This window comes from Stegodyphus dumicola, chromosome 9, assembly GCF_044657685.1.
Source record: "Stegodyphus dumicola isolate Sdum_Otavi_A_Nest chromosome 9, ASM4465768v1".
Taxonomy (NCBI): domain Eukaryota; kingdom Metazoa; phylum Arthropoda; class Arachnida; order Araneae; family Eresidae; genus Stegodyphus; species Stegodyphus dumicola.
Window position 1 is genome coordinate 45,006,181 of NC_140776.1, and position 12,644 is coordinate 45,018,824.

The following is a 12,644-nucleotide window of genomic DNA, read 5'->3' on the forward strand; positions in this document are numbered from 1 at the left end:
CGTGCGCAAAATACGTTTACGAATGCGCGTTTAATGTATAACGAACGGTATAAGCTAAGCTAAAATTATCTAATTCAGTTAATGTTGCAGATTGCGTTGTTCCTTAATCTTCGAATTGGATTCGGCTTATTATTTTTTGCAGACTGTTAGAGCAATTTTATAAAAGTAAGCTTGAACTTTCGATTATGTCAAATAGAATTTCTGATATATATTTACTAATATGTAAAGGATCTACAAAGCGAAAGTATGTTTCAAAGTCCATTAAACAAAAAGTGGAATTGCTGCAAAAAATAGATAAAGGCATATCCTTTGTTTATCTAAACTTTAATGTTTGTTTATCTAAACTTTGTTTATCTTTAACGCCGCGGCGGGCAATGAATTGGAAGTTGATCTGTCAGCACTATCCTTATCTTCAGGGCAGATGTTTTTATTTTATTTGGCTTATAATTCCTTACTAAATGTAGTATTTCATCTCGATGTACTCCGGCTTTGATATGATTTAAATCAAATTCCTCGTCATTATAATTCGCTTCCGATAGCGAAGAAAGTGACAGAGGTTATTGAAAACAAAAAAATTTCGATTGACAAATTAGTCGGTATTCTCGACACAGCAATTATAGGACTTGAACAGCGGAACTTTGTAACTGAAGAAGAAATTATGTCTGTTTATAGAATTAAAGAGAATGTATTATCACATAAAATCGAAGCAACTTAAACAACTTACATTGAAAGAAATGCTTAATAAAGTAAACAAATAAGTATTAAGGTTTTTTTTTTTTTTTTTTTTTTTTTTTGTAAATTTTGATACCCTTTAGATCATAATTGTTCTTTATGTCATAAATTATGGTTTCATATTTTTAATTTTATAATTTCTGCATGCCATCTTACCAGAATTAAACTGATGATCTATAATCCGAAATCGCCAAAGTCCCGACGAGTCCGGATTAACGACTTTTGACTGTATATTCATAAGAGAGTTTGTGCATATATTTTATATTTATTGTTGATGACTATATTTTTTTTTCCTTTAAGAGGAACACAAAGCTCTTATCCTTCCAGTTCCGATATGCACAAAACACTATCGTAATTGTAATCGGGCGTAATTGTAGAAATTTGTAAAGCACTTTCAGCATTTCTTCAGCCACTTATTTTAACGGTTCCAGATGCTGTAAAACAGTGGTTGGAAATAGAAAGAAACTTCTACAGATTGTAGAATTTTCCGATTTGCATCGGAGCAATGGCTGGAAAGCATGTTAAAATAAGTCTTCCACCCAAATCTAAAAACTTATATAACTGAAATCTTGCAGCCGGAATACCAAAAAGTATTTTCATATTATTACAATGTTTATATGATATATATTATATAATATTATTACAATACATATATAATAATATAGGATCATGCTATTACAATTACAAAGGGGATTTCAGTATTATTCTGCTAGCACTCATAGATGCAGATTTGAAGTTCTTGTGTGTCGACATAGGAACATATGGAGGGTGTTTGGGCAAAGAGTAAGTTAAAAAGGCTATTGATGATAATACTAACATTTCTGAAACAGATCAATTACCTTACGATACTGTTAAAGTACCTTAGGTAATTGTTACTGATGATGCACTATTTTTCTGTCAGAAGTGAGGACTGTGGACAAGTATTAGTCTGTTTCAGATTAATAACCAACATCCTTCATTCTTAATGTAACGTTCTGACGTAAGCTATTTTAAAAATTCTGAAATAAAAGAATCCTGTTCTTTTATGAAAAGTCAGGCATTACCTGAAAGAATATCTTGTATTTGACAATTTAGACATGATAATCTTATGCATACCCAAAAAGTTTTAAACAATACAATTAAAAAATTCAGTATTCTATGAACTCTTAATAGTTCATTATTGAGAAGATATGGAATAAATTTAATATACATGCAGAGCTGCTGAGTAAAAATAGACAATATTTTCATTATTGTTATACCAATGTTTTCTTATTTTAATGAAGGAATCTTCATGTCATGATTTTTCCTTTGATTTCTGGTAATAAAAGAAAATTATTTCTTCTCATCTATAAAATTTTACAATGAACCTTTAGCATATAGATATTTTGAAGCTTTCAAAGTACTTATATTTACTTGTTATATCAGCACTGGTATTGGATTTCTTAGAGAAATAGTTCAAGTACTGAATTACCATGCAGAATTTGGAATTTTTTTCTACATGTCATTTTCTACATGTCATTCAATATTGGAATTTTTTTCTACATGTCATTATTTACATCATCTGCTATGAATAATTAACAAACCATTTTTATAATATTTTGAATTCATTATTCATATTAATCTATGAAAAACTACAAAACTAGTCAATTTTTGTTACGTTATTTAAAAATAGTTTTTTAAACACCAAAAAATTTTCAGCAGAGATAATATTTTGTCAATATGAATGTGTTTTGAAAACTGTGAAATAAATAGTAAGTTATGAAAAGGAAATCCAGTTAGAACATTCACATCTCTAATTATTCTAACAAAGTAGGGTTCGTACGGTCCTTAAAAGTCCTTAATTTTTTCAAAAATGATTTTTGGTCCTTAAAAGCCCTTAATTTTGGCCAAAATGAATAAACGGTCCTTAATTTTGCTCATTTGACATTTCTTATCATTTCTAATGATTGCCATTCTAAGTGTGAATTACGATTTCTCATGAATATGGAATTAAAATTACACGGCTCTTAACCAATCTGGCGGATTTGCGTTGCAAATGATTTAAAAAAAAAAAAAAAAAAAAAAAAAAAAAAAAAAAACAATTAGCTACCCGAACGAAAGTATCGGTGTCTGATTGGGTATTCACCCAATCTTTCGAAAGCGTGAAGCCGGAAGTTGTTTAAGAGGCGAAAGTGATGATGAAGGTGCTCGAGAAAAAAAAAAAAAAAAAAAAGGGGGGGGATTCTGAAAATATTTGCCAAAATTAGTCAATCAATCAAAATTAGAGCAATCCCAACCTGGAAGGCCACAACCCTTCCGACGCCAATAGGAACGAGATGCCTGGAAAGTGCATTTTCAATAAACTGTGGCTTCATCAAGCTGACTACAAAGACTGGATATTGATGGATGGCAATCCTTAAATGTGGTCTTTGTCTGAAACAAATTGAAATTTCTAGAATGGGAGAGTCAGCGCTGAAAATTCACATGAAAATTAAGTTTCGTTTTATCATTTCAATTTGTGTTTACACGGTTTTGCGTAGCTTAATTTCTGTGTTTGTTTCAATTAAGCCATAAACTAATTTTTTATCACCTTCTACGAAGTTTATTCTCTTTTGCACATACTAATATGTATGGGATATTGGGATTATGAGTATTTCTGCAGAGGGTCTGTTATCGATTTCGCGGGAAATCTGTTGGCTCCATTTCGATTTTAAGTCGCCAAGGGCAAATTCGGTAACGCTAGCCGAGAAAATGTGAAGTTCGGAAATACGTTTTGAAGCTTCAATAGACAATTAAGTATTTGGTTTAAACCTATGTTGTAGATAGTAATGCATAACTTTTGCTAATGGCGATACAATTATTAGTTGAAAATAACTAATTAAAAATTTTTTAATATTTTTAAAGCTGAAAACAACTAATTGAAACTAATTTTCCTGAATTAACTAGACACAAAATTAACTTTTATGAATTACTAAAGTTATTGGGTAGAAGTTTAACTGAAAATATACATTCCGTATTATATATATATATATATATATGTAAGATAAAAATATATGGCGATGTCGGCTCCTCGTTGTTGCTCGGCACTTATCGCTGCTACTCTCGCATTCGAGCTTTGGAGTTACTGCGAGCTGGTCGCTTCGTGAAGTGTTCCTGATCGATCGTGCGCGTAAGTAGTTTTCGAGTTTGGTTTTTGATTTTTCCAAGTGTTTTCATGATGGACTTGCCTTTCCGTTAGGGACGGTAGGTTTTTTGGACTGTTGCAATGAATCCCAACTTAGAGTACATTCAGACTTTAAACTTAATGATAAAAATGTTATTGAAAATCTTATTGAAAATGGTTCAGAAGAGGAATTAGATGCTATATCTACCTATTTGCAAATCCAAAAAAATCTTATTGATAGTGGTCAAAAAATAGTTGATCCCGAAGTTGAAAAATTGTTTCAGGTTATGGTAGCCAAACTCTTCAGTAAACGGCAATTAAAAAATGTTAAATCTTCAAAGGAAATTGATGAGATTGTAGGAATTGGTCAGATTCTGACTCAACAAAACATGAATAATGTCAATGTGCAAGACAATAACTCTCTTAAGCAGGGCGAAACTTGGATTAAACCCAAAAAAACGCACAAGCGTACTTTAAGTGATAGCAGTAACTCATCTGTTACAACAATAAAAAATAGATATTCTACCCTTAGAATAGATGACGGCATGGAAGTCAATCAAACGCTCAACACAAACCCTCAGGATATGGACCAATCAGAAGAAGGCGAATTCATAGCCCCTAGAAAAACTGCAAACCGTGTACCGCCGATTATAATATCTGATGTTACGTCTTGGAAGCCCCTTAGAGATGAAATTAAAAAATTTACCACAGCTATGGAGTGCGTACAAAAAGGTGGAGACATTCACATAAAAGTCAAATCTGACGATGACTATCGCTCAGTCACAAAATTTTTGGATAATAAGGAAATACCTTATCACACATTTCCCCTACCAAGGGATAAGCCCATTAGAGTAGTAATAAAGAAGCTTTCAGTGCATACTAAACCTGAAGAAATATTAGAAGAACTCCAACAATTAAAAATTCCAGTTAAAACGGTTAGACAGATAACCAAAAAGATTGACAATGAAATTGTCAAATTGCCAACTTTCCTTGTAGAAGTCCCACGGACTGTTGAAGGAAAAAAGATATTTCAGGTAACACATATCTTGGACCTTGCGGTCAAAATTACCTCTTTCCAACCAACCCCAGGACACAAACAGTGCCATAACTGTCAGAGATATGGACATAGTCGCTCCCACTGCAAACATAAACCAAGATACTTAAAGTGCGGATTAAACCATATCACCACTAGCTGTACAAAAGATAGAAATCTTCCAGGAAAGTGTTGCCTTTGTGGGGGACCCCACGTCAGTTCCTACAGGGGTTGCGAAATGCACCCTAACAATATTAAACGTAAGATTGCTGAAAAAGAAAATCAAAGAGATGCCTGGAGAAAGACAAGAACAAATCCTCCAGAAAACAACTTAGAGAACTTCCCCCCATTACCGAGTAGGAGAAACACTAACGAAAATGTTAATGAAGCCAGTCCCTCATCAGCCAATCAGAATGAAGCTCACGAAAGAGAACAATTAGGCTCCGCCCCGGATTTCCTGAAATGGATCAAAAATCTATTTACTCAAGGCAAAGCGCTATTTGAACGCTTTTTTAAAGCCAAGTCAATAATGGAAAAGCTCCAAATAGGGTGGGAAGCCTTTGAACTTTTAGCAAATTTAAATTATGAATGTTAATATTGTAAATAACTATGCAAGCATCCAACTTACTGCCTCCAGCAGTTTAAATTTCGCCTTCTTTAATGCCAACGGAGTTCGCGGCAAGAACACTGAGATCATAAACTTTCTTAATTGCCATGACATTGATATTTTCTTAATTAACGAGACACATCTTCGAGCTAGTGATAAATTTAATATCCAAGGTTATAGAACCTTTAGAAAAGACAGAGAAAATAACAGGGGCGGTGGCACCCTGATTCTCATCAGAAGACACTTGCAGGCCAACTAATTTAATCTCCCAAGTTCTAGTAATATTGAAACTACTGCCATCATAGCTCACTCTCGCACTAATGAAGCTATTGTGATTATTTCTGCTTATAATCCCCCGGGACATAATATCAGCAATAGTGACATGAGCATCTTTAGCGGCATTATGCTTCCCACAATACTAGCCGGAGACTTAAACGCGAAGCATCACTCCTGGAACTCTCGACGTGCAAATGCAAACGGGAACTTCCTTCATAATTATGCCCTTACAAATGATTTAAGTATCTTTGGACCAACGGATCCCACCAGATACAGCCATACTGGCAGTGCTGAAGTTCTTGATATTGTTATCACAAAAAATATTGCACAAATTCCCTTCCTACAAGTTTCACACCAGCTAACTTCCGATCATCTGCCTGTCAGATTTACTTATTACGGCTTTGAAAAAAATATTCCACTTAGAAAAACCACAAACTGGGATAAATTCATTCATTCTCTGGAAAAACTACCAGCGCATCCTGCTTTAGCCGATATTACTGACATTGAGTATCAAATCACTAAGGTGTATAATTGTATAAAAAGTGCTCTTGACAAATCTACTAAATATGAAGAACATAAAAAAGAAAAACTTCCGGATAACATTATTGACAAAATTAAGGACAAAAATCGCACCGCTAAAATTTGGCGCCGTACTGCTGATCCTAATATCAAAAGAATTCTTAACAGAAAAAATAGGAATATCAAAAATCTTCTAAGTGAATACAGATCTGATAGTTGGAATAATTTATTAGACTCAATGGACTTCAACCCTGATACAATGTGGCGTATTGGGAAAGCGCTCAGAAAAACTCATAGCGACAACATTGGACCGTTGCACACCGATACTGGAATCGCATATTCTGAAAAAGATATGGCAGAAGTTCTTGCAACGCATCTTGAACAAACCTTCACGACAAATAACTCACAAGATGAAGATACAGAAGAGGAAGTTTTTAATTTCATTATTCACCTTCCTGATAGAACAGATGGACAGCATATTGGTTACACCTCGCCCATTGAAATTCAAAACATTATAAAAAACCTGAAAAATAGAAAGGCCCCCGGCTACGACGGGATAACAAATAAAGTGCTCAAAATTCTCCCCAAGGGATATATTGTTCTAATTACCAACATAATTAATGCCTGCATAAGGCTTAACTATTTTCCGCAGCAGTGGAAAATGGCACATATCATTACTTTTGTTAAACCTGGCAAAGATCCAAAAAATGTTAACTCTTATCGCCCAATTAGCCTGCTTCCAAGTCTTAGCAAAGTTTTTGAGCGAGTTCTACAGAAACGGCTGACCAGACACTTGGAAGATAGAGGGATAATTCAAAATGAACAGTTTGGTTTTCGCCCACAGCATAGCACAGTACATCAACTTCTCAATGTTACTGAATTTATTGCCGATTCCTTTTCCAAAAAGAATACTATTGCAAGCGGTTTCCTAGATTTAGAAAAGGCATTTGACAAGGTGTGGCATGAGGGACTCCTCTTTAAGCTACACCTTGCTCATCTGACTATAAATTTTATCAAACTAATGCAAAGTTATCTAAAAAATCGCAATTTTCATGTCAAAATCAATAATACTTTATCCTCAAGAAAAAGAATCAAAAGCGGCGTCGCCCAGGGAAGTGTTTTGGGGCCAATTCTCTTTAATATCTTTACTAATGATATGCCAATCCCACTAAAATCAAAACTTGTGAAATATGCAGATGACACCGCTATTTTTACAAAATCTTTAAAACCACAGTTTGCAGTAGACAAATTAGAAGAAGCAGTTAACATCATCGCACATTACCTCAAATCTTGGAAACTTAAAGTCAATCCGACTAAATGTCAAATTCTGCTCTTTAGAAGGTATAGAAAATTTACTCCAGTAAACGTAAATACAAAGATAGAAGATCAGCCACTCCCCGTCGTCAATAGTACTAAATACCTGGGTGTCATTTTCGATTCACAACTCTTCTTCAAGGAACAGACTGCATATGCCTTACGGAAAGCTACAGACGCAAAAATGGTTCTGTACCCCCTCATCAAAAGAGACTCAAAATTAAACATTCAATTAAAGAAAAGAGTTTACATGATGCTGATTAGACCGACACTACTTTATGCAATTCCCATATGGGCTACAGTGTTCAAAACGTACAGGACACAAGTTACAAGTCTTTCAAAACAAGATTCTAAGAGAAATAGTTAATTCTCCTTGTTCGTTCGAAATTTGCAAATACACAAAGAATTAAAAATCAGACCAATTGCTGACCAAATTATTTCAACCTGCCACAACTTTTATAGTAAAATTGAACAGTCTCAATATGATCATATTAAGGAACTAATCAATTATGATCCAACACTTGAAAATGCTGCTAAGCGTCCTAGGAGCATTTTTCATAATCCAAGGTGGTGAAACTTGTAAATAGCTGTACATACTGTAAATATTTCCCCACTAGAGACTTTTGTGTTTTTTTTTTTCAACTTATTTAGGACTTAAAAAAGCTCAGTGGATTATTACTTTATATCATTATTTTCAAGAATTTTATATTTTATTAGTGTTCCTATAAAAAGACTTTGTTAGGGACACACAAACTGAATTAATTATGTGTGTTTCACCATCCCGCCTTCTAAACTGTGACTTATGCTGAAATATTGTGTCTTTTAAAATTATAAGTGTTTCTTAAAAAGTGTGTTTATTCCAGAACTTTGTACAGTGTGAACTGTTTGTGAATACTGTTAATTTATATGACTTTAACATTTCTCGTACGAGAACTCTTGAAATTCACCAGAAGTATGTTACTGTTGACTTATTCCTCATTTGAGCCACTCCCACCAGTATAATTACGATCCATTTCATTCTGAACCTGTTTCAAAAGCATACTTAATTTAATTACTTAATATTTATTTTTTCAAATGCTTTATTAAGCATACTTTTCAGCTAGTTATATCTTTTGTCACAGCTAGAACAGCTCCCAGATGCTTTTTCACTCTACATACCTTTGTATTTGCTTCAGCTTCGCCTAGTAGGCGGGGCGTTACACGCCCATTTTTCATTATATATACGAACGCCTAAGGGCATTTTTTTCAAAGCGGTGGTTAAAGCAGCAGAGGCTGCTGACTGCCTCCTAACCATTCAAAAGACAAAGACAAATAAAAATATATGAATCAAAATTATAGATTAAACTATAAACATTAATTCTTCCTCTCTATTCTAAAATCGTAATAACTTCTTTCACATTATCTTGGATTTATCACAAAACGATGATTTGAAGAGCTGAATTAAATTTTCCATTGCGTTTTGAGGCTGCAGGAAACTATCCTACCGGCTTAATTGTTATAATAAAAGCAAAGGAAATGACGGAGCACTGTAGATGCGTAGTTATCCTATATTGATGAGGAAGTAATCTGATTGCGTCGTAAGCTAATGTGTTGACTTCGTAAATAAAACTTGGCAGTAGAAGCGATTTTAATTCCATTTTTATTTCCATTGATATTTGTGGCCACAATCACTTGGCGCTCTAGTCGTGCCTTTCCACAGAAGATTTACATTTTTGATAGTGTTGAGATAGAAAGCAAGCCAGCGAAATTACATCTTAGGACAGTAGAGAACAAAAGCTGAAGTGCGTAGTTATGCAAGATGGAGGCACGCGAAGAGAAAAGTTTCAGTTTACAAGGACAGTTTCAGTTCCCAATGATTACGTCATCAGAGCTGCGCCGATCATAGAGTGATCTAGAAATGACGCAATGCAAGAAGTTATTACGATTTTAGAATAGAGAGGAAGAATTAATGTTTATAGTTTAATCTATAATTTTGATTCATATATTTTTATCTAACATATATATATTTATACAGTACAAAGTCGAGGTCTGGACTCGTCGGGACTTCGCGATCCCAGATTTGAGATTTTTCCGGATATTAGATCATTTTAAATCTACTAAGATGGCACGTAGAAATTAGAAAATTGAAAATATGAAATCGTGATTTATGAAATAATGAAGCATTTATGATTTAAAGGGTATCAAAATTTACAAAAGAAAAGAGCTTAATATTTATATGTTTATTAAACATTTCTTTCAATGTGAGTTGTTTGATTTGTTTTCTCTGCTAATACTCTAGACTAATACTATAGACATATAATTTCTTGTTCAGTTATTAAGTTCCATTGTTCAAGTCCTGTAATTGCTGTGTCGAAAATTCCGAATAACTTGTCAATCAAAATTTTTTCTCGTTCAGTAACCTCTCTGTTACTTTCTTCACTATCGGTAGCTGTATTTTCTGGATTTAGAAGCATACTACGGATTTCGCCCTCCGTTAATTGATTGATGATTGGGCATTGTCATCGCAATGAAAAACTTCTGTTTAACTTCGCTAAATTCTGCCGCCTGGTGCGGCCATGCGAGCTCTGGCGCTGGTTCTGGCTTTATGTGAATAACAAATCAGTTATTCTTAATTCAAATAGCACTAAATATAATCGTTTGTCCTATGAGTATCATTAACAAAATCTATTTTTAGCATAAGGAAAGAAATTTCTGCTAAAACTCCCCTTGTCAACATTTTAGCGCATTAAACTTAATCTGTAATCGGATAATACTCTGTTATTCGGCGTCGCTGCATGATTCATCACTCAAGTTGTCATCCGTTGATAAACATGCGGTGATGAAAGCAAAATGCAATAAATAATGATTCGCGGTTTCAGCATCAAAGATATAAAATATTGTTGGTGTAAAATTAACAAATGTTTCGGTTTGAGATTATGCCAAGCAGATACGCAGCTATGGAGTCAAGTTACTAATCACACAAATTTATACTAAAATAATTATTTCTTCAATAATGAGATATTTTATTTAGCGCCAAACTGAGATTAAGAATCGGGATTTCCGGCATGTTTTTTTATGATGAGGAAAAAAATCTAATGCGCGTGCGTAAAGCATACCCCTTCCTTCAAAAAAGGCCCTAAAAAATTGGTTGGTGGTGCTTTGAGATCGGATTTTAGATCATTCCAGATATTGCATGTCCAGATCTCGGATTTTGTACTGTATATATATATATATATACACATCTTTTCAAAATATAACTTACCAGTATGGATTCACTCTTTTAAAATAATTCTACTTTAATCAAACTTAGGAGATAATATAATCAATTAATCAATATTGCTTAGGAAATAAATTATATAAATATATATAGTAAAAAATGTATATTTTCACTATTCAAGTATTCACTGTGACAAGTAATCTTATCTTGTCACATGAACAGGCCTCTGTGGAAAGGGGCTTCTCTGTAAATAAAGCAATTGAAATTGAAAATTTAAGTGACTCATCATACATTTTTCAACGCACAGTATTTGATCACATAAAATTTTCTGGAGGTGTTCTTAATATCGAAATTAATAAAGAAATGAGATCAGCAGCAGCTTCTGCAAGAAGTGGAGTTCGTTATTTAGAAGTTCAGTATTTAAAAGAACAAAAATCTTTAACTAAATCTGAAAAATTTAAAGAGGAAAAGAAATATTTTAAGGAAGAAATTGATTATATAAAGCAGAAGAACAAATTTCTTCAAAGGGACATTAAAGATGTTAATGAAGAAGTAGATGCTTTAGCAGATGAAGCTGAGACCAGCAGGAACATTGATTTGTTTATCAAAGCAAATGAACTTAGAAGAATAGTTAAAGAAAAGGAAATAGACATAAATAAATTAGATGTTAAAATAGCTGAAAAGATTTCAGGTTTAAAAAAAGCACAAATGTTTTGTATCTTTTATTGTACAGTTTATTATTCTAGTATCTTTCAAAAAACCAAGGAAATAAGTAGTATGTTTACAAATCAGTTATTTTAATCTGCAAAATATTCTTACATTGTGATTATAATAGTAGTTGACTGTGTTTAAATAAATATCAAATAAGTTAAATAATAATCATGCAAATCTCTAAAATAGTGACTGTTATTAGTGTAAAATACACTTATACATGTTTTTCAATAAATTATGTACCTAATTTAATGTTATCTACTTCATAACTTGTAGGGAGTTAGTTTAATTTTCAAAATTGTTTTATGGTAAGTATTAAATTGAATTTAATAATAGTGCATAATACACACTTCTGTTAGTTTCTTAAGTGAAATTACAAGCATGAAGTCGGTTGTATGGATAATTGCTTTATTCTATTCATTTTTTTGTTTGCTTATAGGTCCTTAATTTTTTCTTTGATGGTCCTTAAAAGTCCTTAATTTTCATGTAAGGAAATGTGTTCGAACCCTGTGGATAAGTACGTTGCTTTGATTGAATTTTTATAATAGAATATATTTTACAATGATAAAGCAAACTCCAATGTAAAAGGCTTCTGAAAATTTATGATGTTACCTATAGTATAGCGTTCAGCATTTCATATAATCTTATATGTGGATTACCTGTAGTGTTCAGCATTTCATATAATCTTATATGCAGATAGTAATATTAAAATAATGTTTTCTTATTACAGAAGGTGGTCAGAATATGCAGTTATATAAAATACACTTTCAAACTATATACATAATAGTGTCAACGAGTAAAAAGTTAACGGAACTTAAATATGCTATTTAATCACTAAGTAAATTTTTACACTTCAGGATGCCCTAACTCGTTTGAATTTCCAAATATTCTTAATTTATCAACTTTTATCATAATGCTAGCTGATGTTTAAGTGTACAGTGTATATAATATTTCTTACGAGGACATTTCTAAGTTTAGCTCAATCTTTGTTAATAACTTATTATGGTTATTCCCTCTTTAAAATTCAATGACTGTTAAAAAGTTTGCTTCAGGAATCATTGCTATTTTTTCAGCAAAAATTGTGTTAGCATCATCACTGCTGTTCTGAAAACCATTTTACTTTGTTGAGATATAT